This window comes from Saccopteryx leptura, chromosome 9 (genome assembly GCF_036850995.1).
Source record: "Saccopteryx leptura isolate mSacLep1 chromosome 9, mSacLep1_pri_phased_curated, whole genome shotgun sequence".
Classification (NCBI taxonomy): domain Eukaryota; kingdom Metazoa; phylum Chordata; class Mammalia; order Chiroptera; family Emballonuridae; genus Saccopteryx; species Saccopteryx leptura.
This window is the reverse complement of record NC_089511.1, coordinates 64235597-64263175: the sequence shown is the minus strand read 5'-3', so window position 1 is coordinate 64263175 and position 27579 is coordinate 64235597. Positions and strand designations below refer to the sequence as shown.

General features: G+C 41.0%; 1 pseudogene; it reads right to left on the bottom strand.

The window, feature by feature from the left end:
- Positions 1–3271: 3271 nt before the first annotated feature.
- LOC136381507 (acyl-coenzyme A thioesterase THEM4 pseudogene) lies at positions 3272–10802 on the bottom strand (annotated as a pseudogene).
- Positions 10803–27579: the final 16777 nt, after the last annotated feature.

The window sequence follows — 27579 nt, the reverse complement described above, 5'->3', positions numbered from 1 at the left end:
GAGGTGGTCAGCATCCGCATCCTGTGCTCCTGGAGTACTGTATGTGGCAGCGCCGCAAAGCGCGACGTCAAGTACAGTACTACTTCCGGTAATGTGGGACGCACGCGTCACAGTTCTGGAAGCACGTCATATCACTTGTTACGGCTAGCAATGACAAATATGGAACTGGACATTGACCATCTCATTAGCCAAAAGCAGGCCCATAGTTCCCATTGAAATACTGATCAGTTTGTTGATTTAAATTTAATTATTCTTTATTTTAAATATTGTATTTGTTCCCATTTTGTTTTTTACTTTAAAATAAGATATGTGCAGTGTGCATAGGGATTTGTTCATAGTTTTTTTTTAATAGTCCGGCCCTCCAACGGTCTGAGGGACAGTGAACTGGCCCCCTGTGTAAAAAGTTTGGGGACCCCTGCTTAAGCTCAAAATTTTAACAAAATTGCTAAAGGCTAGATGTAGGCTACCTAAGGGCTGCAGAAATACAGAAAGCTGGGTGCAGGCATATGGCAACTTCCTGTCCTATTTTTTGCAACTCTTCTGTAAGTCTAAAAGTATTTAAAGTAAAAACTCTTTTGGAACTCATGAGCATGTGGACAGAGGCAAACAAAAACCCATTCCACGGGAGGCCTCCCAACCCAGGCGTGCACGGGCCTCTCAAAAGAGACAGTGTCCGTGACGATGAGCTCACTCATAAAAATATGGGGGAAGGGGGGAATTCTAGTAACTAAGTCAGTCCATAGACCCAACAAGAACTTTTCCCGCCTGAAAAACCGTAAGTACATTTATTTTGCATTTCTAGAAATTATAATTGAGGTTTACTTCACATGAATTGAAATAAGTTCAGAAGGAATGTATGGGATTCATACATACAACAAGTCAGAACACGTTTTTGGTAAATTTAAATAAGAACTGAATTATAAAAATAATGAGTGTGAGTACAGGGCTTGGGGGGTATGGGGACCTTCTATACTAAAGTGCATGGGGTTTTTTGCGTGTGTTTGTTTGTTTTTAGGTGAGAGAAGGGTCTTGAGATAGTGAGGCAGACTACTGCATGCAGCCTGACAGGGATCCACCCAGAAACCCCAGTATAAGGCCAATGCTGGAGTACCGAGCTATTTTTAGCGCTTGAGGCTGACTCACTGTGACCAACTAAGCTATCCTCAGCACCCAGGGCTGATGTTCAAACCAATTAAGCCACTGTCTGCAGGAGGGGAAGAGGGAGAGAAGGGGGAGAAAAAGGGGGAGAGAAGCAGATGGTCGCTTCTCATATGTACCCTGACCAGGGATCGAATGTAGGACGTACATACCCTTGGCCAACACTCTATTCACTGAGCCACCGGGCAAGGCCGAAAGTCTATGTTTTAAAAAATAATGATAATAACATTTTGGCATTAAAAGATAAAATATAATTAAATTACTAGATAAAATAACAGTGAAAAATAAAATACATCATAAAAAATAATGAAATAAACCCTGATCTAGTAAGTAAAATGAATAAATAAAAATAGCACAAAAGATGGAAAAACTGCTTGAAGGCAAATAATGAGAGGAATATTTGAAGGAAGTTATAGCATTATAAAACTGGTCTTGCTCAAGAGAAAGATGGAAATAGTGATTTACTCTGATTTAGACTCTGTTTTAAAATACATGATTAAGTACTTGTATTTTAAAAATCAGGTTCTGGCTCAAAATGGCAACATAAGAAGATCTTGAATTCATCCCACAGACAATATGGAATCTACAGCTATATATGGTCAGCTTCCTCTGAAAAAAAAACCACCTAAAAACTGTCTGAGCAACTCCTCATTGGGCCAGTAAGAGAAGGCCCACATGCAAGGGGAGAGAAGGGGCTGGGACACAGTCTCACTGAAAACCCCATCCCTGGTGCAGTCACTCACCCTCAGTCAGCAGAAAACTCAAAACAAAAAGCTTTCTCTGAAGTCCAAAGCATTTGAAACCCACATCGGAAACCCAAACTTTTAAGACAGGCATCTGAGAGAGAAGCCCCCAAAACATTTAGTTTTGGAAAGTAACAGGGGTCCCGGTCCACTAGACCCACAAGACTATCGGGAAAAAGTTCTGGAAGGCCTTGGGCTTGGACTTACTTGCCCCAGGATCCTGCGCAAAAGTGGCTGAGTCAGGGGTGCCAAAATTTTGTGTGGGAGACGCTTGTTTGCTTGTCTTAGAGCTTCAACCGGAGGAGCAGGCATCTGGTTTGACACATATATGGAGGTTTGCTGTGGGGACAGAGACTGGTGGGTCCCATCTCAACACCTTGTCCTCTGCCTTGCTCCAGTCAGTGGGCACCATCTTCACACTCCAGAGCGCCATCTCCCAGAGGGGGCTTTTACATGCGCCTGGTGCATCCCAGTTACATGGCTGCTGCCTGTCTTTGGTCACCTGGATCTGGTGTGTGGGGCAGCTGTGTTAGGCTTGCTTGCGGGGTTACCGGATGCAACCCCTTTGCCTGATTGGTACGTGAGTGCGTGGCTACACCACGTGTGTATGGCCTATATAAATCTATGGTTGCTCGAGCTCAGAGGAGTTTGGGGATTGCTGATTGCCTGCACGCCCCGGTGAGGGGCCATTTTGCTGTTTGTTTGCCTAAGAGGAGGTTTCCCCTGCCTGTGCTTTGTCTGCCATTGTGAGATTTTGTTAAAAGGAATGGCCCAATGCTTTCTAGCTCCATAGTTTCTCTACCATCTGCCAGAATCCAATGTGGACCTGCCTGGCCTTGCCCACCAGCATTACATGGTAGCAGTTCCACTGTGGCCAATAAAGAAGCCAAAGTTTAGAAAGATACATATGGTGCCAAGATCTGAGTTAGTCATGGACATCAGCGGGAACTTGGGCAGCCTTCTCCAAGAGCTCAGACTTCTAAAGGGAAGTACAATATTTCCATATTTGTTAACATTAATGAGATGCCTTAAAATGGGCATTTTCTTTTAATTTGCAATTCCCATTGCGCTGTTAATCCTAATTTACCTCAAGGAAATTATAATGAGCATTTTCAAGAATTTAGCTACAAAATATTCATTATAGTTTAGAACTCTCAGAGGAGGTATTTCTGAGTTTAAAATTTTAGAGGATGGAAACAGCTCCTGGAGTTGAATTTAGAAAAGTATTGAGAAAGGCAGTGTTAGCAGGTTTCACCCTACAGGGGGCTCAACAGTGGGTGAGCAGAGCAGGACCAAAGACCCACCACAGCCTCTTCTGGAGGAAGAAGAGACTTACGCAGAGCCGTGTAGAACTAACTCACCAGAAGCTCTTATATGTCACACATTCTTTTTCCAGGATCCATCTCTATAAACAAGCTTGTTGTCTATGAGGATAAGGTCTTTTCATCAATATTTAAAATATTACAGGAAATAAACACATTCCTTCCTCCAATTTTATCAAGTTGGCTATTAATCACAACAGAACAAACCAGGATAGGTCCTTTAAAACTGATGTTGAATTGAGATTGGCAGTCGTGACAATTAATTCCCCCAACTATAATCACAAACACACCAACAGTAGCATCAGTCATAGTTGCAATGGCACCACTGTGGGGGAATCTGGGTGCTCCTGCAAGGTGAGGAGCTCCTGGAAGCAAGCAAACTATTCTTTTTTCAACATCATTATAGAACATTACATATTCAAAACCTAGGCCATTCTCAAAGCTTCTAGTGAAGATCCAGGCCTGGTGACATTTTTTTTTCTCCTTCTATAAGCGTTCAGACTGTAGGGAAATAAGCATGAATAACACTGTGAAGTCTTGACGCCTTTGTGTTTGTTTATAATCGTATGAAGGCAAATGTGTCCAGGAGCCATCTTCACATTCCTTCATGAACTGGTCAAGAAGTAGTCATATCCTTGCTCCAACTGGGGTTGGGGAGAGAATGGTCCTTACAACTGACTTTTTCAGACCAAAACGGACTGGACACAGGTCCTGGGTTCCTCGCAGTCAGGCTCACAGCCGCACAGCGCCTCCAACGTGAGCAGCGCAGGTGTGCAGCACCCCTCCTCGGCCTGACGCGAGGGCACGCGAGAATCTGGGGAAGCCGGCCGGGCCCTGGCAACCATGAGTCTCCTACCCGCCCCGCCCCCTCTCCCTAATAAGAAGGTCAGAGCCTGACTCAGAGGCCACAGAACTATTTCTTAATAATATTCTGCACCCACTTCCAAATTGTTTGGGGATTTCCCCCCCAAAATGAGGTAATATAGGGATTTGGACCCCCAGTGAAAAAATACTAGGTGGCCAGGAACCACGTTAAGAGCAGGTGAGCAGAAGATATAAAACCACTGTTCCACACAGTCAGTCAAGATTTGGCAGCTATGTGATTTTCCTGGGGTGAGCAACATCACAGTCTTGCCCCCACAGAGCAGGTACAACCCGAGATAGTTGCCAAGCAACCAGACAGAAGGGTGAATTAAGGCCACCCTAACATGGAAAAATTCTACTCCCCCGCCCCCAGCCCTTCACAAGCCCACCTTTTCAAAAAGCCCGCCTTTTCACTCAAGCCTGCTTTGTTCTCAGCATGTTAAAGCAGCTGAGCAGGGCCAGCCCCCGCGTCAGTCCAGAGGACCTTTCTGTCCGCTGTGCTGCCTCCATTGTGCACCAAGATCAGCTTAATAAAATCCATCCGGAAATGTCTCTGGGTTTCCTCTTCATTTCCGTCTTGGAAATCCCAAGATCCCAATGCTGGTAACAATACCGAGCAGTTTTGACACCAGCTGGGTGGCCTACAATTCAACTCAATTCTGACACTATCTACCTCAAGATAGTATCAACCCCATAAATTCAGGGCTCAGTTCTACAAGACTGGCCCCACCTTCAGATGCTAGTCGAAATCCAGGTTGTCACCTGTGCTTCTGACCAACTAGAGGTTCCAGTGCCCCCACTTTTGGATTTGATTAATTTGCTAGGATGGCTCACAGAACTCAGAGAAACTTTTGATTTACTCTATTACCGATTTATTCTAAACGAATTGAATCAGGAACAGCCAGATGGAGGAGATATACATAGGGCAAGCTAGGTGGGAAGGGACATGGAACTTCCATGCTCTCCAAATCTCCCCATGTTCACCAGTCCGAAAGCTCTCCAAAACCACATCCCTTGGTTTTCTGTGGAGGCTTCATTACAAACACATGATTAAATCATTGGCCATGGATGATTAAATCCAGTCTGCAGTGCCTCTCCCCTCCTGGGAAAGGGGGAGGGGAGGAGTGCTGAAAGTTCCAACCCTCTACTCACAGGGTGGCTCCACTGGCAGCTAGTCCCCCTCCTTAGGAAATTTCCAAAAGTCATCTCATTCACAAAAGACAACTTTATCACTCTGTGACAGGAAAAAAAAAAAATCTCAAATGTTTCAGGAGCTCTGTACCAGGAAGGAGAGAAAAAAGACCAAATATAATTTCTTATTATAAATCACAGTATCATGCTCATTACAGTCACCCTAAACTATATAAATTGTTTTTCAAAAATGTATGGCCAGTTAAGCTCTTCTAAATTTCAGATCATTTCTAAATAAATTTATTTTAAATTAAGAGATAATTCATTGACATTTCCTGAGTACTCCAAATTCTAAGAGTATGTGCAGTCACCATGGTTTTTTTACCTGACTCTAATATGGCTTAATGTTGCTTTGAAAAATGTATCTACATCTGCCTTAGTTGCATGCATTGTGCTAACAGAAATACTCTACATGAATTCTCTGCTTCCAAAGTTAATTGGGCAAACATCTGCTACAAAGAAAATGGTCCAGATGGTTTTTGACATGTAGTGATAATAAATAAGTGGTCCTTTCCACATACTGCATGGTGTTTGCTGTAGTTTTCTATTAAAGAGATGTGGTTTTTATAGGGAAAAAATAATTTAATTCCATGGCCACCCAAGACACATAGAAACATACGTGACTCATGTGTCTAAATGCCAGACCACTTTTTATAGATTCGAATGGGGACACATTGCCAGGAATATCTCATATGTTACTGACTCATGTCTCTTTCTGATGTTTTACTATCACCACATGTTTTACACATATTATTTCACTTAATCTTTTCAACAATCTTATGTAGTAGGTATTATCATCTCTATTTCTAGATGAAGAAATAGCCCAAGGTTATTAGTAAAAGACAGAGCATCTGACACCAAAGTCCGTGTTCCTAATTCTAACATCCACACAACTCTCCACACCAGCGGTTCCTGGTGTGTTCCCAGTGGACAGGCTCTTTCTTCGGTGAGTGTTACTGCCTAGACCTTCTTCGCCAACAAAGTTGCCCAGAGGCAGCTTGCCCACCTCTGACCCTCATTGTCAGTCCCTTCCCCTTCAGACAGAGTGGCTCATTCGTTCGTGCCCACCCTCCAAGATCTCAGGCACAGGAGGCCTATACAGGAGTGCAAGTAATGCCCCTCTCGCCCAATCCAGTGTCCCTCTTTATCATCCAAAACGCTGTTTATCCCAAGACCTCACAGACCATCTTCTGAAACATCTTCATGTCTACCTGAGATCCCTCTTTCTGGACGCTGGAACAGAAGACTAAATCTGAAACACTGCATTCTCCTCACCAAGAAACTCAGGATTTTATTTTCCTTTTGCAAAAACCCACTGGCAACCTGAATGCTGCACACTGAGCTGGGTTAAGAGGTAAGTGAGCACTAAGAGCACTAAGTGCAGGAAATGTAAACAGATAAAAAACGTTGCATTTACCAAAATGTCTTTCACGAGTGTGGAGTATGAGTGGGAGAAATATGTTAGTCACTTGGGCATGGTTAGTAAGATCCTTCCGGGATGTGTAAATATGGTTGCTAAACTGTCTGCTAGAGGGAGCCTAGTTACACTGAGTTTGACTTGTTGGGAGGGGTGATCAAGTTTGAAGCTAGAGTGAAAGTGCTCTTGATAACAGCAAAGAAGCTGAGGGGCCTGGTTCTGCCTCTCTCTCCCACAGAGAGTATTTGACCTTTCCTGGCTGGAGAGATATTGAATGGATACTTAAAGAACAGCAGTTTGAGGAGGCACAAAAGTGAGAGCCTGGGAATGCCATACAAGCCTGCTCAATAGTTTCCAGCTCTAGAAAGGAACTGGGCTCCTGCTATAATTTCTACCTTCCATATAACTGTTTTTAGAAATGTTTTATTTAAAAAGAAAATCTTTTCTTAAATTTAACTAATTTAACATACTTTCAAGATGTATGGTACTTGCTTTAAATAGAATCCTAAGCTATTGTTATAAGGAGAGGAAATCAAAATAATAATAATGTTTGGGACCCAAGAAGTCATAGAAAATTCAAATTTTAGTGTCCAAACATTTTATGGCATACAACCACACCCATTCATTTGCATATTGTCCATCGCTAAATGCAGAATTAAGTGATTGTGGCAGAATGTGCCAGTGGACCCCAAATATGTATCATCTCATTCTTTACGGAAAAAAAAAATGGCCAACCCCTGAGCTGGAGCAGAGAGCCCACTCAAACACTGGACAGTGATGACATTTAACCAGTTCACAGGAGACTATAGAAGGTAAGTATAAAGAATGGATTTTTCGGTCTAACCTGCGGTGGCGCAGTAGGTAAAAGTGTCAGCCTGGAACGCTGAGGTTGCCAGTTCAAAACCTGGATTTACCTGGTCAAGGCACATATGGAAGTTCATGCTTTCTGCTCTCTGCCTTCTCTCTCTCTCTCTCTCCCCTCTCTCTAAAATGAATAAATAAAATTTTTTTAAAAAGAATGGATGTTTCATAAAGTTAAACTTACACAGTTTAAAGATGAGCCCTTTATCCTGAAGTGACATCCTTTCTACTCTGGTGGAGTAAAGAGATGTTCTTTCTGCTGTTCAGTGATAATGAGTGATGATTTGGTTCTGTTTAATCTGCTTGATAGGGATAGAAGGAGCAATGTCTTCTCTCTCTTGCTTTTCCTCAGCTTCCTCTTTTGGCATCTGTCTACTCCATCAATACACTCTCATTCTTCCCTGCTCTACTGCTGTTCCTCTTCTTCGAAGTTAGTGACCTCAAAAAGAATTCACACCCCACAGAAATAACAAAGGAGAGATGTTACAAGTCAACCACCATCTGTGTTTAAAGATAAATGTCTCGTTTTATGTGATTAAGTTCCAAGCAGTTCAACTGCTTTATAAGCCAGTTTTTCTTAGCAAAAGAAGCATTTCCTCTATCTTATCATTAGAGCTTAGTACCTCTCCCATGTGGCCGTCACTCAATAAATGTCTGTGCTAAGTTTTTAGAAGCTGAGGTTGAAAGTATTAGTTATAGGCTGGTGAGTGATCATGATGGAAATTTCCTTCAAAGCAGACAGCAACATTCCCTGCCAAATCAAGCCAGAAATACATTCCTGGACAAAATGATAATTCTTAAGTACACCTAATTTTTAAAAATATAGTCTAGCTTTTTCAAAAAGTTTTTATTGGAATATAATATATAGAGAAGTGTACACATAAGAGTATAATTCAGGGAATTTTTGCAAATTGAAGGCGCCCTTATAGTCAACACCCAGGACATTTCTAGCCCCTAGAGCAGGCATGGCCAACATACGGCCCACAGGCCAGATCCGGCCCACGTAATGAGTTTATGCAGCCCACGATTAAATTTTTAATATTCTCAACTACTTTAATATCTTAACTACTCAGAAGTGGAAGCGTCTTTGATTATTGGAAATCAAGATATTTAAGAAGATAGTGATACACGGAAAAGAATTCCACGTGTGACTAATCTAGGGTTAACTTCCAATAATCAGTCTCATGGATTCGCGATACTTCTTTATTTTTTTAAAAAATTCCATTAAAAGACTTACAACTTTTGTACTCATCTGTACTCGATATGAACTGTTCGAGGATTAGCGGCTATGTGAAACCCACATTCTTTTAGGCGGAGTTTGCCAGTGCGCACCCAACGTCAAACAATTCATTATTTTTGTGGTCAAGTGTGCTGAATCAAGTAGCATTGTTGCATAGACAATAGGTGCAGTTGATAACTGAAAACGTGTCCAGGCTCTTTGTAAAATGAAATAATTATTTCATTTGCAATATAACCCCTTCAAGCTCATTCTATTAATTAAATATTGTTTTAATTGATTGAGATACAGTTTGGATATTTATACAGTATGTAATTATATTTTTATTAAAATAATATTGTATATTAAAATTTTTTTCACTCACATTTATTCATAAACAAATTACATAATAAAATTTTGTTTACTTAAATGAGTCGTTTTTGTATTTAACATTTTTTAATTTTAATATTTCATCCAGCCAGTGAAAAAAGTTTTTTCTAATCTGGCCCCGGGGGCAAAAACTGTTGGCCATGCCTGCTTTAGAGTCCCTTTGTGCTCCATTCTAGTCACCACCTCAAAGAGTTTAAAAAAACTATCCTGACCATTAACAGCATAGATCAGTTTTGCCTGTATTTGGACTTTATGTATATGAAATCGTATAGCATCTGTGTCTTTGTGGCAGGCTTCTTCACTCCAGTGATGGTGAAGTGCAGTGGGGAGGTGGGAAGGAATGATCTGCCCCAGTTGGAAGGAATATTGCTTAAAATAGTAGCACATGGCCCTGGCTGGTTTGCTCAGCGGTAGAGCGTCGGCCTGGCGTGCGGGGGACCCGGGTTTGATTCCCAGCCAGGGCACATAGGAGAAGCACCCATTTGCTTCTCCACCCCCCCCCCCCTTCCTCTCTGTCTCTCTCTTCCCCTCCCGCAGCCAAGGCTCCATTGGAGCAAAGATGGCCCGGGCGCTGGGGATGGCTCCTTGGCCTCTGCCCCAGGCGCTAGAGTGGCTCTGGTCGCGGCAGAGTGACACCCCGGAGGGGCAGAGCATCGCCCCCTGGTGGGCAGAGCGTAGCCCCTGGTGGGCGTGCCGGGTGGATCCGAGTCGGGCACATGCGGGAGTCTGTCTGACTGTCTCTCCCCATTTCCAGCTTCAGAAAAATACAAAAAAAAAAAAAATAGTAGCACACGGTGATAATAAATTTGATAAACTCATTTTTAGTCTTTTATTCCTATCCTATTGTTTATTATTTACTCAGTTTTATAGTTTATTCTCTACAGTCACTGCACAGCCGTATTGTCTATACCTGGGGTGAACTGCTTCCACCGCCCCTCGCACTCTACATCATTGTTTCACTTGCCATTATATTTTGAAGATTCATACATATAGTGGCATGTAGATGTAGATCATTTCTTTTCATTGCTGTATAAGATTTCACTGATTGACTACCACAAATTTATTACTTACTCTTTTTTTTTTTTTTTTTTTTTGACCGAGAGGCAGGAAGGAAGAAGGATGAGAAGCATCAACTCACAGTTGCATCACCTTAGCTGTTTATTGACTGCTTCTCATATGTGCCTTGATCAGGGGGAATCAAGCCAAGCAAGTTACCCCTTGTACAAGCCAGTGACCTTCGGGCTCAAGCCAGCAACTTTGGGATCGTGTTGACAATCCTGCGCTCAAGCCGGCTACCTCGGAGTTTTGAACCTGGGACCTCAGCATCCTAGGTTAACTCTCTATCCACTACACCACCACTGATCAGGTTCATTTATTTTGGGTGGGCTTTTAGGTAATTTCTAGTTTGGGAATACTATGTATAGTACTGCTCTAAACATTTTTGTCTTTGTCTTTTGGTGAACATATGGATGTATTTCTGTTGGATAAATACCAAGTGGTAGACTTTTTAGTCATAGGGTATGCATGTGCTTGGCTTTGATATGCTGCCAAAGAGTTTGCCAAATGTTTTACCAACTTACGGCCCCACCAACAGCGTGTGAGTTCTCCTGTTGCCCCACATCCTTGCCAACACTTGCCATGTATTTCTATCTTTTCATTTTGACCGTTCTAGAAAGTACATTGTATATCCCAACATTATTAAATATAGGGAACACCCAGAAGACTAGGATATCAATTTCTTCAGAGGGAGCTACAAAGGAAGGAAAATATCAAACTCATATAGATAATAGAGAGCCTAAAAGATCAGCTCCAGAGTATGTTAAGGCAGAGATTTTTAACATTTTACATAAACTAATTACTAAAAGCCTGTGGCACACCAAAAAATATATCTTTGGCCAATCTGACAAAGAAAATATGTATAGTTTTGATTGGTTTACAAAAATATAATAGTAATAGTAATTCCCTATCCTTTTTACTCCAGAGTGACTTTTTAAAAAGTCAGGTGCCTACATATACACCATGGTATACTACTCAGCCATAAGAAATGATGACATTGGATCACTTACAACAAAATGGTGGGATCTTGATAACATTATACGGAGTGAAGTAAGTAAATCAGAAAAAAACAAGAACTGCAGGATTCCATACATTCGTGGGACATAAAAACGAGACTAAGAGACATGGACAAGAGTGTGATGGTTACAAGGGGCAGGGGGAGGGAGAGGGGGAGGTGGGGGAGGGGCACAAAGAAAACTAGATAGAAGGTGACGGAGGACAATCTAACTTTGGGTGATGGGTATGCAACAGAATTGAATGACACGATAACCTGGACATGTTTTCTTTGAATATATGTACCCTGATTTATTGATGTCACCCCATTAAAATAAAAATTTATTTATTAAAAAAAAAAGTCAGGTGCCTATACTTGAATATAAGGATTTCTGATACCAAGAATAAACCAATTGGTGCAACCTTATTATGCGATATGTCCAATAAGACACTACCTTATTTCATGATCTATATATTTATAGTTAAAGATAGGGCATTCACACCAGGTGGCTATTGTGTTGGCTGTTGTCATTAGACAATCTAAGGAAAAAGGTCAGTGCCCTGACTAGTCAAGTATTGCATGTTTTAAAAATTCCTGCTGCACACTGGTTGAAAATTGCTATGTTAAGGGAATATGACCATCAGAAATAGGGGGGCCTATGGAAATAAATGATGTTAATTTAATAAATATATATTGAAGCTATGCTCTTAGGGACTAAATTATGTCTCCCTGACTCCCACGCAAAATTCATATGAGGAAAACCTAACCTCTAATGTGACTGTTTTAGAGATAAGGCCCTTTAAGGAGACAATTAGAGCTAAGTAAGGTCAAGCTCCAATAGGTGTAGTGTCCTTATAAGAAAAGAAACTAGAGCTCTCTTTCTCCATGCACACACAGAAGAAAGGCCATGTGAGGACATAGTAAGAAGGCAGACATTTATGTCAGGAAAAAAGGTCTCACCAGAAACCGACCTCGCTGGCACCTTGATCTTTGACTTCTGACCTCCAGAGCTATGGGAAAATAAATTTCTGGTGTTTAAGCCACCCAGTCTGTGGTATCTTGTTATGGCAGTCCCAGCAAACTAACACACATACTCTACACCTGGCACTATGCTAGGAATGGGGTTATGTGGTGAAAAACATTAAGCTCCTGATTTCAATAAGCTTGGGCTAGCCATGATATCACTGGGATGTATGAGGAGGATGTGACCTTTTGCTAACGTGTGTACTATACTTTTAATGTGGACAAATGAGTAAATGGAGGAACCTCTCCTATAATTTACATTTGCTTCTAACATTATTGTATACTTTTGTTTTCTACCTAGATATAGTTTTTGAAGCCTAAAGGCTTAATGCTAAGGCGTTGATCTGTTCTTCCCCAGGGAAGCAATTTTGTTGTTTCTGTGATGTTTATATTTTCACTTTTTAATATCATTGAAATTGAGACATAGTTATTGTTGTTGGAGCCTTATCAATTGCCTTCAGCCTGGATTTAAGTCAAGTTTTTCTAGAGACAATCTAGAGAATTCCAAAGGCAGGAGACTGGCGGGAGCAGCATACAGTTATCGGGTAGAGAGAGAGGACTGATTAGATGGGTAAGCTTTTGGCAGGAAAATAATACATGATGTTTTCCCACTGACAAAAAAGACCTTCAGGGATGTAAAAGATAGGCTAGGCATGCACCATCTTAAAGAAACCCTGATACCCAGGACCACTGCTTCCTGAGGCCAAGGATCCCCGGCAAGAAGAGGCCATGTAGGATGAAGCCTCGAAGATGTGGGGCAAAAGCTGAGAACAAACTTCAAGCAACTGACTGGAGAATGACTTGAACAGTATGAAGCCCCATTCATAGGTTCTCCAAACAATCTCCATGCTCACCTGATATACCTGTTCTTGGATGCTTAAAGGGAATGAAGGCCAGCCAACATTAGCCAAGAGATGACTTTATATAACACTACGAAATACAGTACAAAGTTTTTTGCTTCTCTTTAATCCATATGCAGGACTCTATGCTAGAATAGTTAGAAAGCAGGTAAGAGGCAAGAAAGAGTCAGAAAAATTATTGAAAGAAGGTCGATCTCCTTCCTTCTTACTGAGTCAGCAGTAAGAATTAAGAGCATAAGATGTAAGTTGCATATAAGCTTTTTCATATCTGGAAATGGGACTCTTTTTTTTTTTTTCTTTTTTTTTGTATTTTTCTGAAGCTGGAAACGGGGAGAGACAGTCAGACAGACTCCCTCATGCACCCGACCGGGATCCACCCGGCACGCCCACCAGGGGGCGATGCTCTGCCCACCAGGGGGCGATGCTCTGCCCACCAGGGGGCGATGCTCTGCCCCTCCGGGGCGTCGCTCGGTCGCGACCAGAGCCACTCTAGCACCTGGGGCAGAGGCCAGGGAGCCATCCCCAGCACCCGGGCCCTCCTTGCTCCAATGGAGCCTCGGCTTCGGCGGGAGGGGAAGAGAGAGACAGAGAGGAAGGAGAGGGGGAGGGGTGGAGAAGCAGATGGGCGCTTCTCCTGTGTGCCCTGGCCGGGAATTGAACCCGGCACTTCTGCACGCCAGGCCGACGCTCTACCACTGAGCCAACCGGCCAGGGCCTAGAAATGGGACTCTTTTAACAGCTAAATGTGAATAAAAAGCTGTAAGATCTACCAGAGAAGTCTATCACAGCGAGGAAAAGAGATTTAGCACAGGGTGGTAGAATGCCATTTTGGAAAAAAAGTTGTTTCCCATTTGTATATCTGCAAGTTAAGCCCTGGACTAAACTCATTCTCTGAGGCAGTTACACAAATGGGACAAAATGCTACTATTTTGTAAAGCCAGATGGTGGGTGTGGTAGCCATGGCTCCTGTTACTGCAGTCTCCAGGTATTCACAGCCTTGTGTAGTCCCCTACCACATGGTACCAGTTGTGTGACCAATAACATGGTAGAACTGAGAAGTTATATCTGAGATTAGGTTCTAAAAAACAACTGTAGCTTCCCTCTCCTCTCCCCCCCCCCACCCCCACCCCGTGTCTCTCTCTTCATCATGGTCCCCTTTTCTCTCTTGCTCTGGGAGGAAGCAAGTCCAATGAAGAGGCTTACTTGTAGAAGAACTGAGCCTCTGGCCAGCAACCAACAAGAAAATGAAACCTGCCAATAACATGAATGAGCTTGGAACAGATTCAACAGCCCCCACTGGGAGTTGATATGACTGTAGCTTTAGCCTACAGCTTACCCACAACCTCATGAAAGACCCTGAACTGAAACTTCCCAGCTCTACCACTCCTTGATTCCTGGCTTTTACAAACTGTAAGATAATAAATGTTTGCTGTTTAAGCTACTACATTTTGAGGCAATTTGTTATATAAAAATAGATAACTACTATGGGGAGTTGCTACCTAAATATATTATTATTCTTGATATTCTTCTGAATGTCTAGTTCATAATAATTTAAATATATATACTGCTCACAAAAATTAGAGGATATTTCAAAATGAATATGAAGCGATAAACAAAAGCATTTGATTTTTTTTATTAAACAGGAACATCAGAAAAGGAAACGACAAGTCAAAGAAAGTTGTTTGATTATGCTAATGAGATGCAAAACCAACTTTTATTTCATTGGTGAAAATGTACTATACAAAAGACGGAAAGTACTGGACGTTCCCTCATCCCCTAGTTTTTGTGAGCAGGGTATTACGAATATTTTTCCATGTTTAACATCCTGAAACTAATGTCAAGGTAAATTTAGAGATCAGCACATTACAAAGATTTAGACACTGTCTCTAATTTTGATGAAAATTCTTGTAGTCTCCACTCCCATAAAATCAACCATGCTTGGAAGTGATAAATGTCATAAAAAGAATTTCTCTGAAATCAAAATATTATAATATTCTACAGAATTAATGATTGCTGGTAAAGGGATCAAACAGTACTACTTGGAAGTGCTGGTTAATATCAACACAGATATAGAAGGAAGCTGCCCGAGGAAGAGAGACAAAAAAGAGAGAGAAAAAAAAAAGGTACCGTGTTGCAATGTTCTTTACTGACACTAGATGGGGATAAAGTTTTATTATGTAATTATATTTCAGTTACACAGTTTGGCCCAGATACAAATACTTTTAATAAACAAAACTCAAAAAAAACTAAGGAAACCCTTACTTATTAGTTAATATTGAATTGTTTCTTCTAAGTTGGAACTAAAACTGAGTTGCTTGTATTGATTCCTAATCTAAACACATTTTAAAAGGAAGCAATTTAAATAAAGTAAATGTATTTATTTTTCACTTTATAAAAATTAATAGCTTAATAATTTAAATAACTAATATGAGTATCCATTCAGTTGTTCTTCAGCATATGTGAAATTTGGGATAATTTAGGCTGAGTTGAGCCATAATATACTTTTGAAAGTAAATTTGAAAGATGGTACTAATAAATCATTAAACTAGAAAAGTATTCCAATAATTACAATTTATTTCTCATTTCTTTCCTTCAAATTATTTCCTCTTATTAGAGAAATAATAGACTGAATAAACACTTCTCCCATGAAGACATACAAACAACAAATAGATATCTGAAAAGATGCTCATCTTTGCTAGCTATTAGAGAAATGCAAATCAAAACTACAATGAGATACCACCTCACACCTGTTAGATTAGCTATTATCAACAAGACAGGTGATAACAAGTGTTAGGGAAGCTGTGGAGAAGAAGGAATCCTCATTCACTGCTGGTGAGAATATAAACTGGTACAGTCATTATGGAAGACAGTATAGTGATTCCTTAAAAAATTAAGACTAGAATTACCATATGACCCAGCAATCCCTCTACAAGGAATCTACCCTCAAAACTCAAAAACATTGGTATATAAAGACATATACACCCCCATATTCATCACAGCGTTATTCACAGTGGCCAAGACATGGAAAGAACTAAAGTGTCCCTCGATAGAGGATTAGATAAAGAAGATGTGGTACATATATGCAATGGAATACTACTCAGCCATAAGAAATGATAACATATTGCCATTTACAACAACCTGGATGGACCTTGAGAATATTATACTGAGTAAAATAAGTAAATCAGAAAAAGCTAAGAATTATATGATTTTATACATAGATGGGATGTAAAACAGACTGATGGACATAGATAAAAGTCAAGTGGTTACAGCAGGGAGGGGAGTAAAGAGGGACAAATATATGGTGACATAAAATGAGTTGACTTTGGGTGATGGACACACAACACAATCAACGGTTTGAATGCTATAGAGATGTTTACCTGAAACCTATATGTTCTTATTGATCAATGTCACCCAATTAAATTTACTTTCTAAATAAAAAAATATATAAAACATGTTTACTTATATATTAAACTAGAGAGTAAATACAAGTATATATAAACATATACATGTGTAACTTCATGTGCTAATATGAACTCTGTATCTCAAATAATTATTTCTGTTATATCTGTCATGATTTTTAAGTCCTGAGATCAATAATTATTTGCAATATGCTTAAACAGGGAAATATGAGGTGAAAAGAGATTGTGTAGCTTAATGATTAAGAGCACAGACCTTCAGGCCAGATTGTGTAGATTTAAATCTTAGCTTTACTTTGGATTACATATCCGTATCTACCTAATAAATGAGTCACGAATGAATTAGTATATGTAAAGCACTAGGAATTATACTTGGCACTTTAGAAATGCTATTTAAATATTAACTATTATTATTATTCCACAATAAATTCTCTGTATCTGAAGTACAAAATGCTATGGAAATACAGACTGAAAATTGAAGCATGAAATCTAGGTCAGCTTCCCAATGTTACAAAGTCAACAGAATCAAAGTCCACAGGTAAAAAAGACAAACACTTGGAATTGTACTTTACTATTGACATAGAAGCTCTGCTTCCAAAAAAGACGCAAAAACTAAAACGAGAACACAAACCTAAATCTCAATCCAATGAACTTTCCACTGCACTACGACAGTAATTCTTATTTATTGACTGAAGAAACTCCTAGAAGGCAAGTATTTGGCAATACTGGCTGCTAGTTAAATGACAAATGAAATATTGAAATATAAAGAGACACTTCCAACTACCTACATTATTCTAGTTATCGCTACCCTCCCTCTTATGAGGTGGTCTGCTTTCACTGCCTCAGAGAAGCAATGACATCATAGAATCCAGAAAACAATTGTTTTTAAAGTGTAGGCCCAGGTATTAAGTCAAAAGGCTTAGAAGGAAAACCTGATGTGTCAGAACAGAGCTTCCTCTGCTCTCAAGACTCAACAGGATTTGTCTGATAAGGAAGATTAAGGAGATCTGGGCTCTTGAGAAAGGACCTTGAGTCTGATCTTAATCTGAGCCCTCTGGTCAGAGGGAGGAAAAACAGAATGCCCAGATATGTTTGGGGATTCTAGAGCATAATATCCTACCTTTTGTCTGGGTGGCATCTAACAGCTGTAGAACTCTCTAGATTCTTGTGTTCAGCTGTACAGAAGTAGATAGAAAATCTGCATGGTATGTCTAAGCAGATGCTTCGATAAAAGTCCCACAGAGTTCCCCAAATTTCAAAGTGGCGTGATGGCAGCAGAATGATGCTAGGAATGCAAGACAAACAGAAGCAGAGCTTCTTACAATGCATTTGGGGAGTAAACATTAGAATATTACAGCACACAGAGAAACATGAGCAAGGAAGGAGAGATACAGACAGAAAGACTCTTGGAAATCAGAAATGAAGAAGGACACAGCAGAAGTTACCTCAGAAAGTAGCGGTACCCTTTAAGATACTGGTTCAGCTGCTTTCAGAGACCAAAATAACAATCTTAAGATAGAACACTCAAGGCTTTGGCCAGTTGGCTCAGTGGTAGAGTATCAGCCTGGCGTGTAGAAGTCCTGGGTTCGATTCCCAGTCAGGGCACACAAGAGAAGCATCCATCTGCTTCTCCACCCCTCCCTCTCTTCTCTCCCACTCTATCTCTTCCCCTCCTGCAGCCACAGCTTGGTTAGAGCAAGTTGGCCCCAGGCACTGAGGATGGCCCCATGGCCTGCCTTAGGTTCTAAAGTAGTTCAGTTACTAAGCAACAGAGCAACAGCTCCAAATGGTCAAAGCATCGCCCCATAGGGGGCATGCCAGGTGGATCCTAGTTGGGGCGCATGTGGGACTCTGTCTTTCTGCCTCCCCGCTTCTGACTTAAGGAAAAATAAAGTACACTCAGTTCTATCACATAGAAGTTTAGCGTTATAGAAATCATCCTGGGAGCTAGAGTTGCTCTTCTCCACAAGGTTATCCAGGAGCCCAGGTTTCTTCTGTCTTATTGCTCCGCTGCTCCCCAGAATATTGCATTCATGCCTTCACAGAAACATTACCATATCTTCATTTAGCCTAGAATAAAGAGAAAAAGGAATGTAGATAGCTTACGGCCAGAAGACATCCCTTAAGGGCATGACCCAGAAGTTGACATATTTATACGCATTTGCCACACATTGGCCAGCACTTAGGCACATGTCTATACCTAGCTTCAGGAAAGCCTAGGAAATCTAGTCATTTGGTGGGCAGTCTTGTGCCCAGATAAAAATAAGGTGGTTTTTCGACTCAAAAAAGAAAAATCAGTTACCTGTAGACAAGTGATGATCTCTACCACAATCAGTAACTCATGAAAGGCAGGGGTGATGTACACAGAGGGTAGGATTATACTCCTTTGACTGCTGTGATACTACAAAACCCCTTGAATCTTAGATGCAAACTTGGACACATATTTAGGGGCCTGAAATTTAACAAAATTAGGTTTTTTCTACTCAATGGAATGGAGACATAATAGAAATTAAATTCAGCTACTGAAAAAAAATGAAGATAATTACATTTTTGTGCACCTTAATTTGTAAGATGACATGACAACTACTCTTACTTAATATTACTTGGATAGCTTGAAAAAATAAAGCTGTAGTTCTTTTACAAAACCTTGACAAATTTTGTTTTTGTAATTATTATGATATTGTAACAATTTAAGAACAATGAAGACATCATTAGATATGTTTTTAAGTTTTCACTGTTCAAAATAATTCTGCTAAATTTACAGGGTGGGGAAAAAGTAGGTTTATAGTTGTTCATATGAAAAATAATACAATAATTTATAAATAACAATACATGAATAAACTGTTTCACATATAACTGTAAACCTACTTTTGCCATACCTTGTAATTTTTTATTTTATCTTCAAATTCCAATGTAGTTTTTTCCAAAACACCTTCCCACAGATGGCTAAAGCAGGTGTGGTCACATAATCAAGCAGTCGGTCTAGACTGGCCAGTGTGGTTCAGATGACTTTCAGCGAAGCCTCTGCTCAAACAGACAGAGATGATAAACAAGCTAATCAGATTGTTCTTCCTGTACATCTGATCCAGAAATAGATTGGAGAGAGTATGATAGAGCTGATTAGAGAAGCGAAGGTCATAGAATCAGGCCATGAGTCAGCAGCACCATCGGTTAAATAAACGTGTGATGTGAGATAGAAATCACTGTTGGTACTGGGCTGCAGAGTCACCAACTGATGTGCTCCCCTTCATTTGCTACTCTTTTGTACAGTTAGGCTGGTGACGTGTGTCTAGTTCTGGCCCGTGAAAGGTGAGCAGAAATGTCACTGATCAGTGGATCCAGGGGGACTCCTCCAACTCTTCCATCCCTTGTGCAATGACTTTGGAAGACATGGGTTACTATGGCAATGTCACAAGATGTAAAAACCCGGGGTCTCTGAGTGGAAGAGAATCCTTGTTGACTGACTACATCATTTTGTGTGAGCAAGAAATAAATTTTTGTTATGTAAAGCCCTTTTGATTTCAGAGTTGGTCTATTGTGGAAGTTAGTGGGTGGTTATCCCAAGTAATAACCAAATGTTCTGTAATTATTCTAGTGATAATAATGGCACAGTAGCAACTTGTTGCTAAGAAGAACCAGTAAGCCTGGAACAGTGGTTTACAGCTGATGTTCGTCCTGACCCTGGCCAGGTCCATTTTGATTGTGCCTGTTCCATCTCATTTGGTAAAAAGTTCACACAGTGCCCTGCATATAGGGAAACTATTTACCTGTATTCTTCAATATGTTTTATAAGTGAAAGCTTAACAACGTAAAATACAGTGGTACCTTGAGATACAAACAGACCAACATACGAATTTTTTAAGATGCGAGCTGCGACTCGGTTCGTATTTTTGTTGGAGAACCGAGCAAAATTCCGAGATACAAGTTTTGATTTGGGAAGCTGCCACTAGTTGGCAAGTTGGCGCATTGGTCCAGTATCGGCAGTTTGATATACGAGTTGACTAACTTACGAGCCCAGTTATAGAACGAATTAAATTTGTATCTCAAGGTACCACTGTATATTTTTAAATTATAAGTCAGAAACTATAAATTAATCAAATCCAATAAACTTACTATATACATTAGATAAAAAGCTTAAATACAGGAGAAGAAAATGAAACAAACTCTAGAGGAAAAGAGAAAAATAAAGTACTTTTTTTAATTTAATAAGATCAAGGAAAGAAATCTGAAAATAGAGAATTATTATCTATCCATGTAAAAGGAAATGCTTTTATATTTAGGTAACACTTCAATTATTTTACTTGTAAAATTAAGGCATTTTAAGATAGAAATCATTTAATCTTCCCAATATGTTATCTGTGCCTCTTTGTTACTTGTACATCATTTGAATAAATTTAGAACAATTATAATATGTCATATTCATTCCTTATATTGAAATTAGCATTTCTTATACAGCTAAAATAGCAAAAGAAGTAACCTAGCCTCTAAAGTGAATGTTTTCAAGGATTAAATTTCACTTCCACTTTATTTTTTCTCTCAAGATAAAAATACTATGCCTAATATTTTTATATAAAGAGAACAAAACTTCTCTCCAGTTGCTTGTCTTTTGTGGACTTAATATTGTAATATAGTGTTGTAGAATGCACATGTATCTAGCAGAAATATTAGCTAAAATGCATATCAACATATTATGTAAATCTTTAATATTTAATTATGTACTAAAATATTTTCCATTTATATGCTAATAATAACATAAAAGTCACCATTATTACAGAATGCAAAATGGAATTTTGAAGTTTAAATACATAGTACATTATAGCTTGCTTTTCCCAAAAGGCTTATAGCATGAAATCAAATTTAACATCAAGATTAATATTAGAGCCTGACCAGGCGGTGGCACAGTGGATATAGAGCATCGGACTGGGATGCAGAGGACCCAGGTTCGAGACACTGAGGTCACCAGCTTGAGCATGGGCTCATCTGGTTTGAGCAAAGCTCACCAGCTTGGACCCAAGGTCAATGGCTTAAGCAAGGGGTTACTTGATCTGCTGAAGGCCCGCGGTCAAGGCACATATGAGAAAACAATCAATGAACAACTAAGGTGTCGTAACGAAAAACTAATGATTGATGCTTTTCATCTCTCTTTGTTTCCATCTGTCTGTCCCTAACTATCCCTCTCCCTGACTCTCTGTCTCTGTAAAAAAAAAAAAAAAATTGATATTAGAAATTATTTTGAACCAATAGAAGAATAAACTATTAACTCCCAATCTAACAGTTGATCGAGAACCTATAGTTATTTTCTTGAAACTTAACTTCTAGTGGAATATTTCTAAATATTGAAAAATCTGATTGAACAACCTATTAAGGTTCTACTGTTCAGGTCTAAAGTACTTTGCCATAGGTTACAACACACCTTTAACAGCTCTGTGGGATAGAGGGCAAAACTTCTTAAGGTCCATGAACCTGGCAAGCTGACCCTCTTCCAGGTGAATTCAATTCTCAGACCTACTTGTCTATTATGTGGGAGCCACAAGATCATTGTTGTTTTTTTAACAAGCTGCCAATATTTAAAAGTTTAGAACTTTCATATTAAAAAAAGAACTGGCATCTCATTGAACCATATTCCCAAGGGAGAACACTTGGGCTGAGTTGGGCAGAGCCTGCCCCTCTTTTGAGGACTCATTCTCTTCAACTCATGACAATTTCTACCACTATTAGTCCCTAAGACTGAGAGATGTGGTCACTTGCCACTCCCCAGGCCTCTCTGGACCCTGGGGTCTGTGGGAAAAGGAGCCCGGTCACCCTGGGAACAGTGAGCATCCATTATTCATATAGATGATGCTTAGGGCATTTATCAAAACTCCGTGTAGCTGAATTTGGAAATAATTTAGAAAGTTAAATTATATGGGGAGAGACCTTCACAGATCATCTGAAACTCTTCATTGCATAGGAGAGGAAACTGAGGTCCCAGGAGGCTAAGTGACTCCAGGCTCTTTCTACTGGAAAAACAGAAACAGGAAGCAGAGACAACTACAGAGAAAACTACAGAGAAAGGAAGGAGAGTAGGGACACTGTCTTCCTTTCCCAACTCCCTACCCCCACCCCACAGGCTGTGGCAAGCAGCCAACTGCAGCTTGCTGCATATTTAATTGAAACCTTTGTCTGCCCTGGCAAGGACAAAGTACAATCTGTTTTATGTAAAAAGTCTTCCCCGAGGAAAGCCTCAGCCTCCAGCTGCGAAACTGATTGATGTTCTTAAAGCCCCCAGAAACCTCTGCTGGGATCCGAGGCTGTGGTTTCCAAAAAAAGAGTTTGTGAAAAGGGAAGCACTGAAAAAAAAAAATTCCCTTTATTGTGTTTCTCTTAATCTGGGAGAATTAGACTGAAACATTGTGGAGGGAGGCATGCACATAAAGACTATATTTTACAGCAGATTTTAGAGTTCCACCTGGAAGGGGCTTGGGGTGGCAATCTGCTCAGGGAGGAAGCCCGACCGGGGACTCGTCCGGAAGCTTTATCTGCACAGCAAGCACTCTGCTTTTACCTAGATTGCCCATTCCGATCAATAGATACTAAAATATTCTAAAGATGTTTTAGCCACACTTGAAGGAGACTGAAAGCATTGATTTTTTTTTTAACTCAGAATGTCTGTGAAAGGTTCTAACAGAGATTAAATAAAATCCCTTTTATGTTGAGAATTTTGTGGGTTTCTTGATATCCTGTTCAGTAGACACTGGTTTTCGGTGACACTCTTGCAATACCAAGGCTAGTTTTGAAATCCCATCCTTGAGCTGCCTCTGAGTATTCCTAAATTGGTCAGGTTGGGGGGGAGGGGGGTCTCCCCAAAACTTCTGCTCCATCCCTTGTGATCTCTACACCAGTTCAGATCCCAGTGCACTGTAACAACACTGAAGTGCTCCCCTGGAGCCCCAGAGAGGGCAGAAGCTCGACACAAGTCCTGAGGGTGACCCTGGTTAACCCTGGAGGACCGGCCCTGCCCACCGGCCCCTAGCCCCACCTACAGCAGGCTGCCTGTCAGGCCCAGACGAGGGCCTGGGTCAGGGCCTGTCTTCACCTTCTGGCTCAGGGAGTCAAACTTCAGCTTAGAGCCAGAACAAAGCCACTGCCAGGTCAGGGCTAAGGCTCTTGGGCTGGTCTTGGGATGCAGCCAGGACCCAGAAACCGTTGCCATGAGCCACCAGCTGGCTCTGGTCCCAGGAACATGTGCAGCTGCTCTGCAGGCCAGACTGGGCCTGCAGACTGTCTTCGTGCCAACTGCTCCATTAGGGCCTCCTCGTCTCTGCTTCCGGCAGGCTCACACCCAATGGCCCGTGTACTTTGGCATCAGCCTGCTTTTAGGTGTGTCCTGAGGTGACTAAATAAATATGCAGAAAAACCATGAGACCTGCCGGTTCTTATCATTCTGGACATTACACTGTTGTTCTAAAAATCCATAGAGGATAAGGTGTATAGTTGCAACTTTTCTCTGAAGTTCATTGACCTAATGAAAATGAAGGAACCAACTATTTCCCTTAACTCTGTGTGGTCTAATATAAGTGCCTGTCATTAGTACTCTAATGAGAACAAGGCCACGGCTGCTGAAATAGAAATCCTGCCCTCTGTGCCCTAATGTTGGGGGCAAATTGATAAACGACCACATTCACAGCTGTTTCTGGGAGTGTTTCCTAGTATCTTGGATATTAGGCTTTCGTAATAAAGTTAATAGCAGTACAATCATATTAAGAAAAGGTCAAAAAAGGGGAAAATACTTATTTTAAAAATATTAGACTGCTTGTTTTATATACTAGATCACCTTCTGTGATCCCATGGACATTTTGGAAATTTGTTTGAAAAATGAAGCTTCTCATCTTTCTAATGCTCTCTCCCAAACTTGTTAGGTCCTCTCCAGCTTGGGTACAAAGTCCAGCGTTCGGATGGCCTGCACTTCCTCCATCTTTAGATTCTTTCATCACCAGGGAAAGGCCTGTACAACTTCTCAGTGAATTTTGGCTTTCTAGCATGCTCCCTGAGGAGAATAAAGGGCAGGATCCCACAGTGGGGCCAGCGGGATCAGTCCCGTGGAGAGCAGCCCAGTAGGGCTTAAACTCTGAAGACAAATAACACAAGATCTCTATGCTCAGGGGAACTGGTAATCCGGGGGAGGCCATGGATATGTTGCTTAACAAGGTGATAAGTGTAACTAGCAGTGTGAACCCAGTGCTAGGAGAACTCCAAAGAAGCAATGATTAATTGTGCTAGGTATGGGGATTAAAGATCTGGGAATGTTTCCCAGAGAGAGTCATAGTTGAGCTGAAATTTAAAGGAAGAGCTGGCTTTGATCATGAGGAAATTTAGTGAGCAGAGTTCAGCAAGATGCATTCCAGGAAGAGGCATGGTACGGGAGTCTTCCAGTCCCTGAGAAGTGATGATATATGAAATGCTTGAAGCATAGCACGTTGTCGGGTAGTTTGTGCTGGAGTTTGTGCTAACATGTAGGGGGTGACATAAGACTCAAGAGTAAGGTTAGAACAGATGGTGCCGGTCTTGGAAAACAGACTCCTTGGACTTTATCCTGAAGGCAGTGAGAAAGCATGGGAAGGATTTTAAAGGACTGGCTAGGTCAAGGGTTTAAGTTAATGTGCTTAACAAGCAAAATTGTCTAGAAGTGACTCGAGGTCACTTTAGGTGACCTGGACAGGCCAATCGGAGCAGGAGCCTCCCTATTCTCCCAGCAGAATGGGCTTCCTAAACAACTTCCTACAGGACTGGTGGCTTCCCACCCCCTACTCCACCCACAAGCCAAACAAGCTACTGATATCCCTGCAGGCCTCAAATCTCCGGGAACTGCAAAACTGGCTTTCCTGGATAACTACCTCTTGAGAACATCTAACACCTAACTTAGGCTCCCTGGTGCCCCAGTATCTGTTTGTATCCCCACTGATAAGTTGTTCTCTCATTCCCATATGGAAAGCAATGAGGAGTCAGGGCGCTTCTCCTGGAACATATATCCATATCCCAATAGATGCCTTTCCTTGGATCAATGAGAAGTTGAGATCGCAGATTTCTGCTCTTCCTGCTGACACTTTCTTTGTAAATTTCTTGAATAAAGCCTGTTTCTAAATCCATACCACAGGATGTTGTAAAATGCCCTTCTCACCCTGGAGTTTTCTGACCACAGTGACCCATGAAGGCACCTACATTGCACCAAAATAGGCTGTCCGTAGAATAGAATAAACATTTTGCCATTGTCAATTATGATTATTTATGTTGTAAGAGAAAATCCAACTAAAACTGGCTTTAAAATTGAAGGGGATTTGCCCTAGCCAATATTTCTGTTGGTTGGAGCATCATCTCAGTGTCCCAAGTTTGTGGGTTCAATCCCCGGTCAAGGAACATAAAGGAATCAACCAATAAATGCGTGAATAAGAGGACCAACAAATCAATCGATCTCTCTCTCTCTCTCTCTCCCTTCCTCTCTAAAATCAATTAAAAATTTTTTTTGTTTTGATAAAGTTATCAATAGTGCATTTTTTTCTATCTCTTTGGTCTGCCTTCCCTAGTATCAGCTTTATTTTAAGGCAGACTCCCTTAATAGCTGTAGGAATACTGCTAGTCAAGCCTTAAATATTCACATCCAATGGCAGAACAAGCTTCCAGATCAACAGTTCAAGCCAGTGTCCTGAAATTCATCTTAATTAGATAAGCTTATGTCACATATCTATCTATGCTCACATCAATTCAATATTCACTCAACAAATATTTGTTGAGTACCTGCTACCTGTCAGCTACTGTTTAAGATTCAGTTGAAATAGCATTGAAAGACTGATTGGTTTGCCTGACCTGTGGTGGCACAATGGATAAAGTGTCAACCTGGAACACTGAGGTTACTGGTTCAAAACCCTGGCTTGCCTGGTCAAGGCACATATGGGAGTTGATGCTTCTTGCTCCTCATCTCTCTCTCTCTCTCTCTCCTCTCTAAAATGAATAATTAAAATCTTAAAAAAAAAAAAGACTGATTGGTTTAAGCCAGTTGGTACCCCGTCACTAGAGCTGGGAGTATGTTCAGTTTCCCCCAAAGCACATAATCTGTGTATGGATAGGAGTGAATATTTATATAAAAACCTCTGTGCTGCCCTGGCCGGTTGGCTCAGCGGTAGAGCGTCGGCCTGGCGTGCAGGAGTCCCAGGTTCGATTTCCGGCCAGGGCACACAGGAGAAGCACCCATCTGCTTCTCCACCCTCCCCCTCTCCTTCCTCTCTGTCTCTCTCTTCCCCTCCTGCAGCCGAGGCTCCATTGGAGCAAAGATGGCCCGGGCGCTGGGGGTTGCTCTGTGGCCTCTGCCTCAGGCGCTAGAATGGCTCTGGATGCAACAGAGTGACACCCCAGAGGGGCAGAACATCGCCCCCTGGTGGGCATGTCGGGTGGATCCCGGTCGGGCGCATGTGGGAGTCTGTATGACTGCCTTCCCATTTCCAGCTTCGGAAAAATGAAAAAAAAAAAAAAAAAATGAAAAAAAAAAAAAAGCCCTCTGTGCTATTAGAAAAGGGGGAGGAGGAAATGGATAATAGTTAAGCAGCCAAGCACCTTTCCTACAGTCTTGCTACTGAAAAGGTGGTGTATGGATTGGCATTATTGGCATCACCAAAGAGCTTACTATAAATGTAAACTCTTAAGTAGTACCCCAGTTCTATGGGATCAGAATCTGAGTTTTAACAAGATCCCCTAGTGAGTCGTACGAACATAAAACTTTGAAAGGCATTCATCTGCAAGATAGATAAAAACATTGTTATGATGGGCTATGAGTAAAGAAGTTGAAGAACAAACAAAGTGGTCTCTGAGGCAGCCCCAACCTCAGAAGAGTTCTCTTAGCAGGAATTATGCAGCTAGTCCCTCTGACAGAGATGATTCGTCCAAGATGACTTTCTCAGGATAATTATCTACTGAGGGTAAGAGGGTTTGGTCTGATTTGGGGAAAACACCAAAGTTAATCCTTTTCAACATAGAGTGTCTGAGATACTTCAGTTGTTTCTCTCCAAGCTTCCAAACTTAATATTCAACATAGCCATAA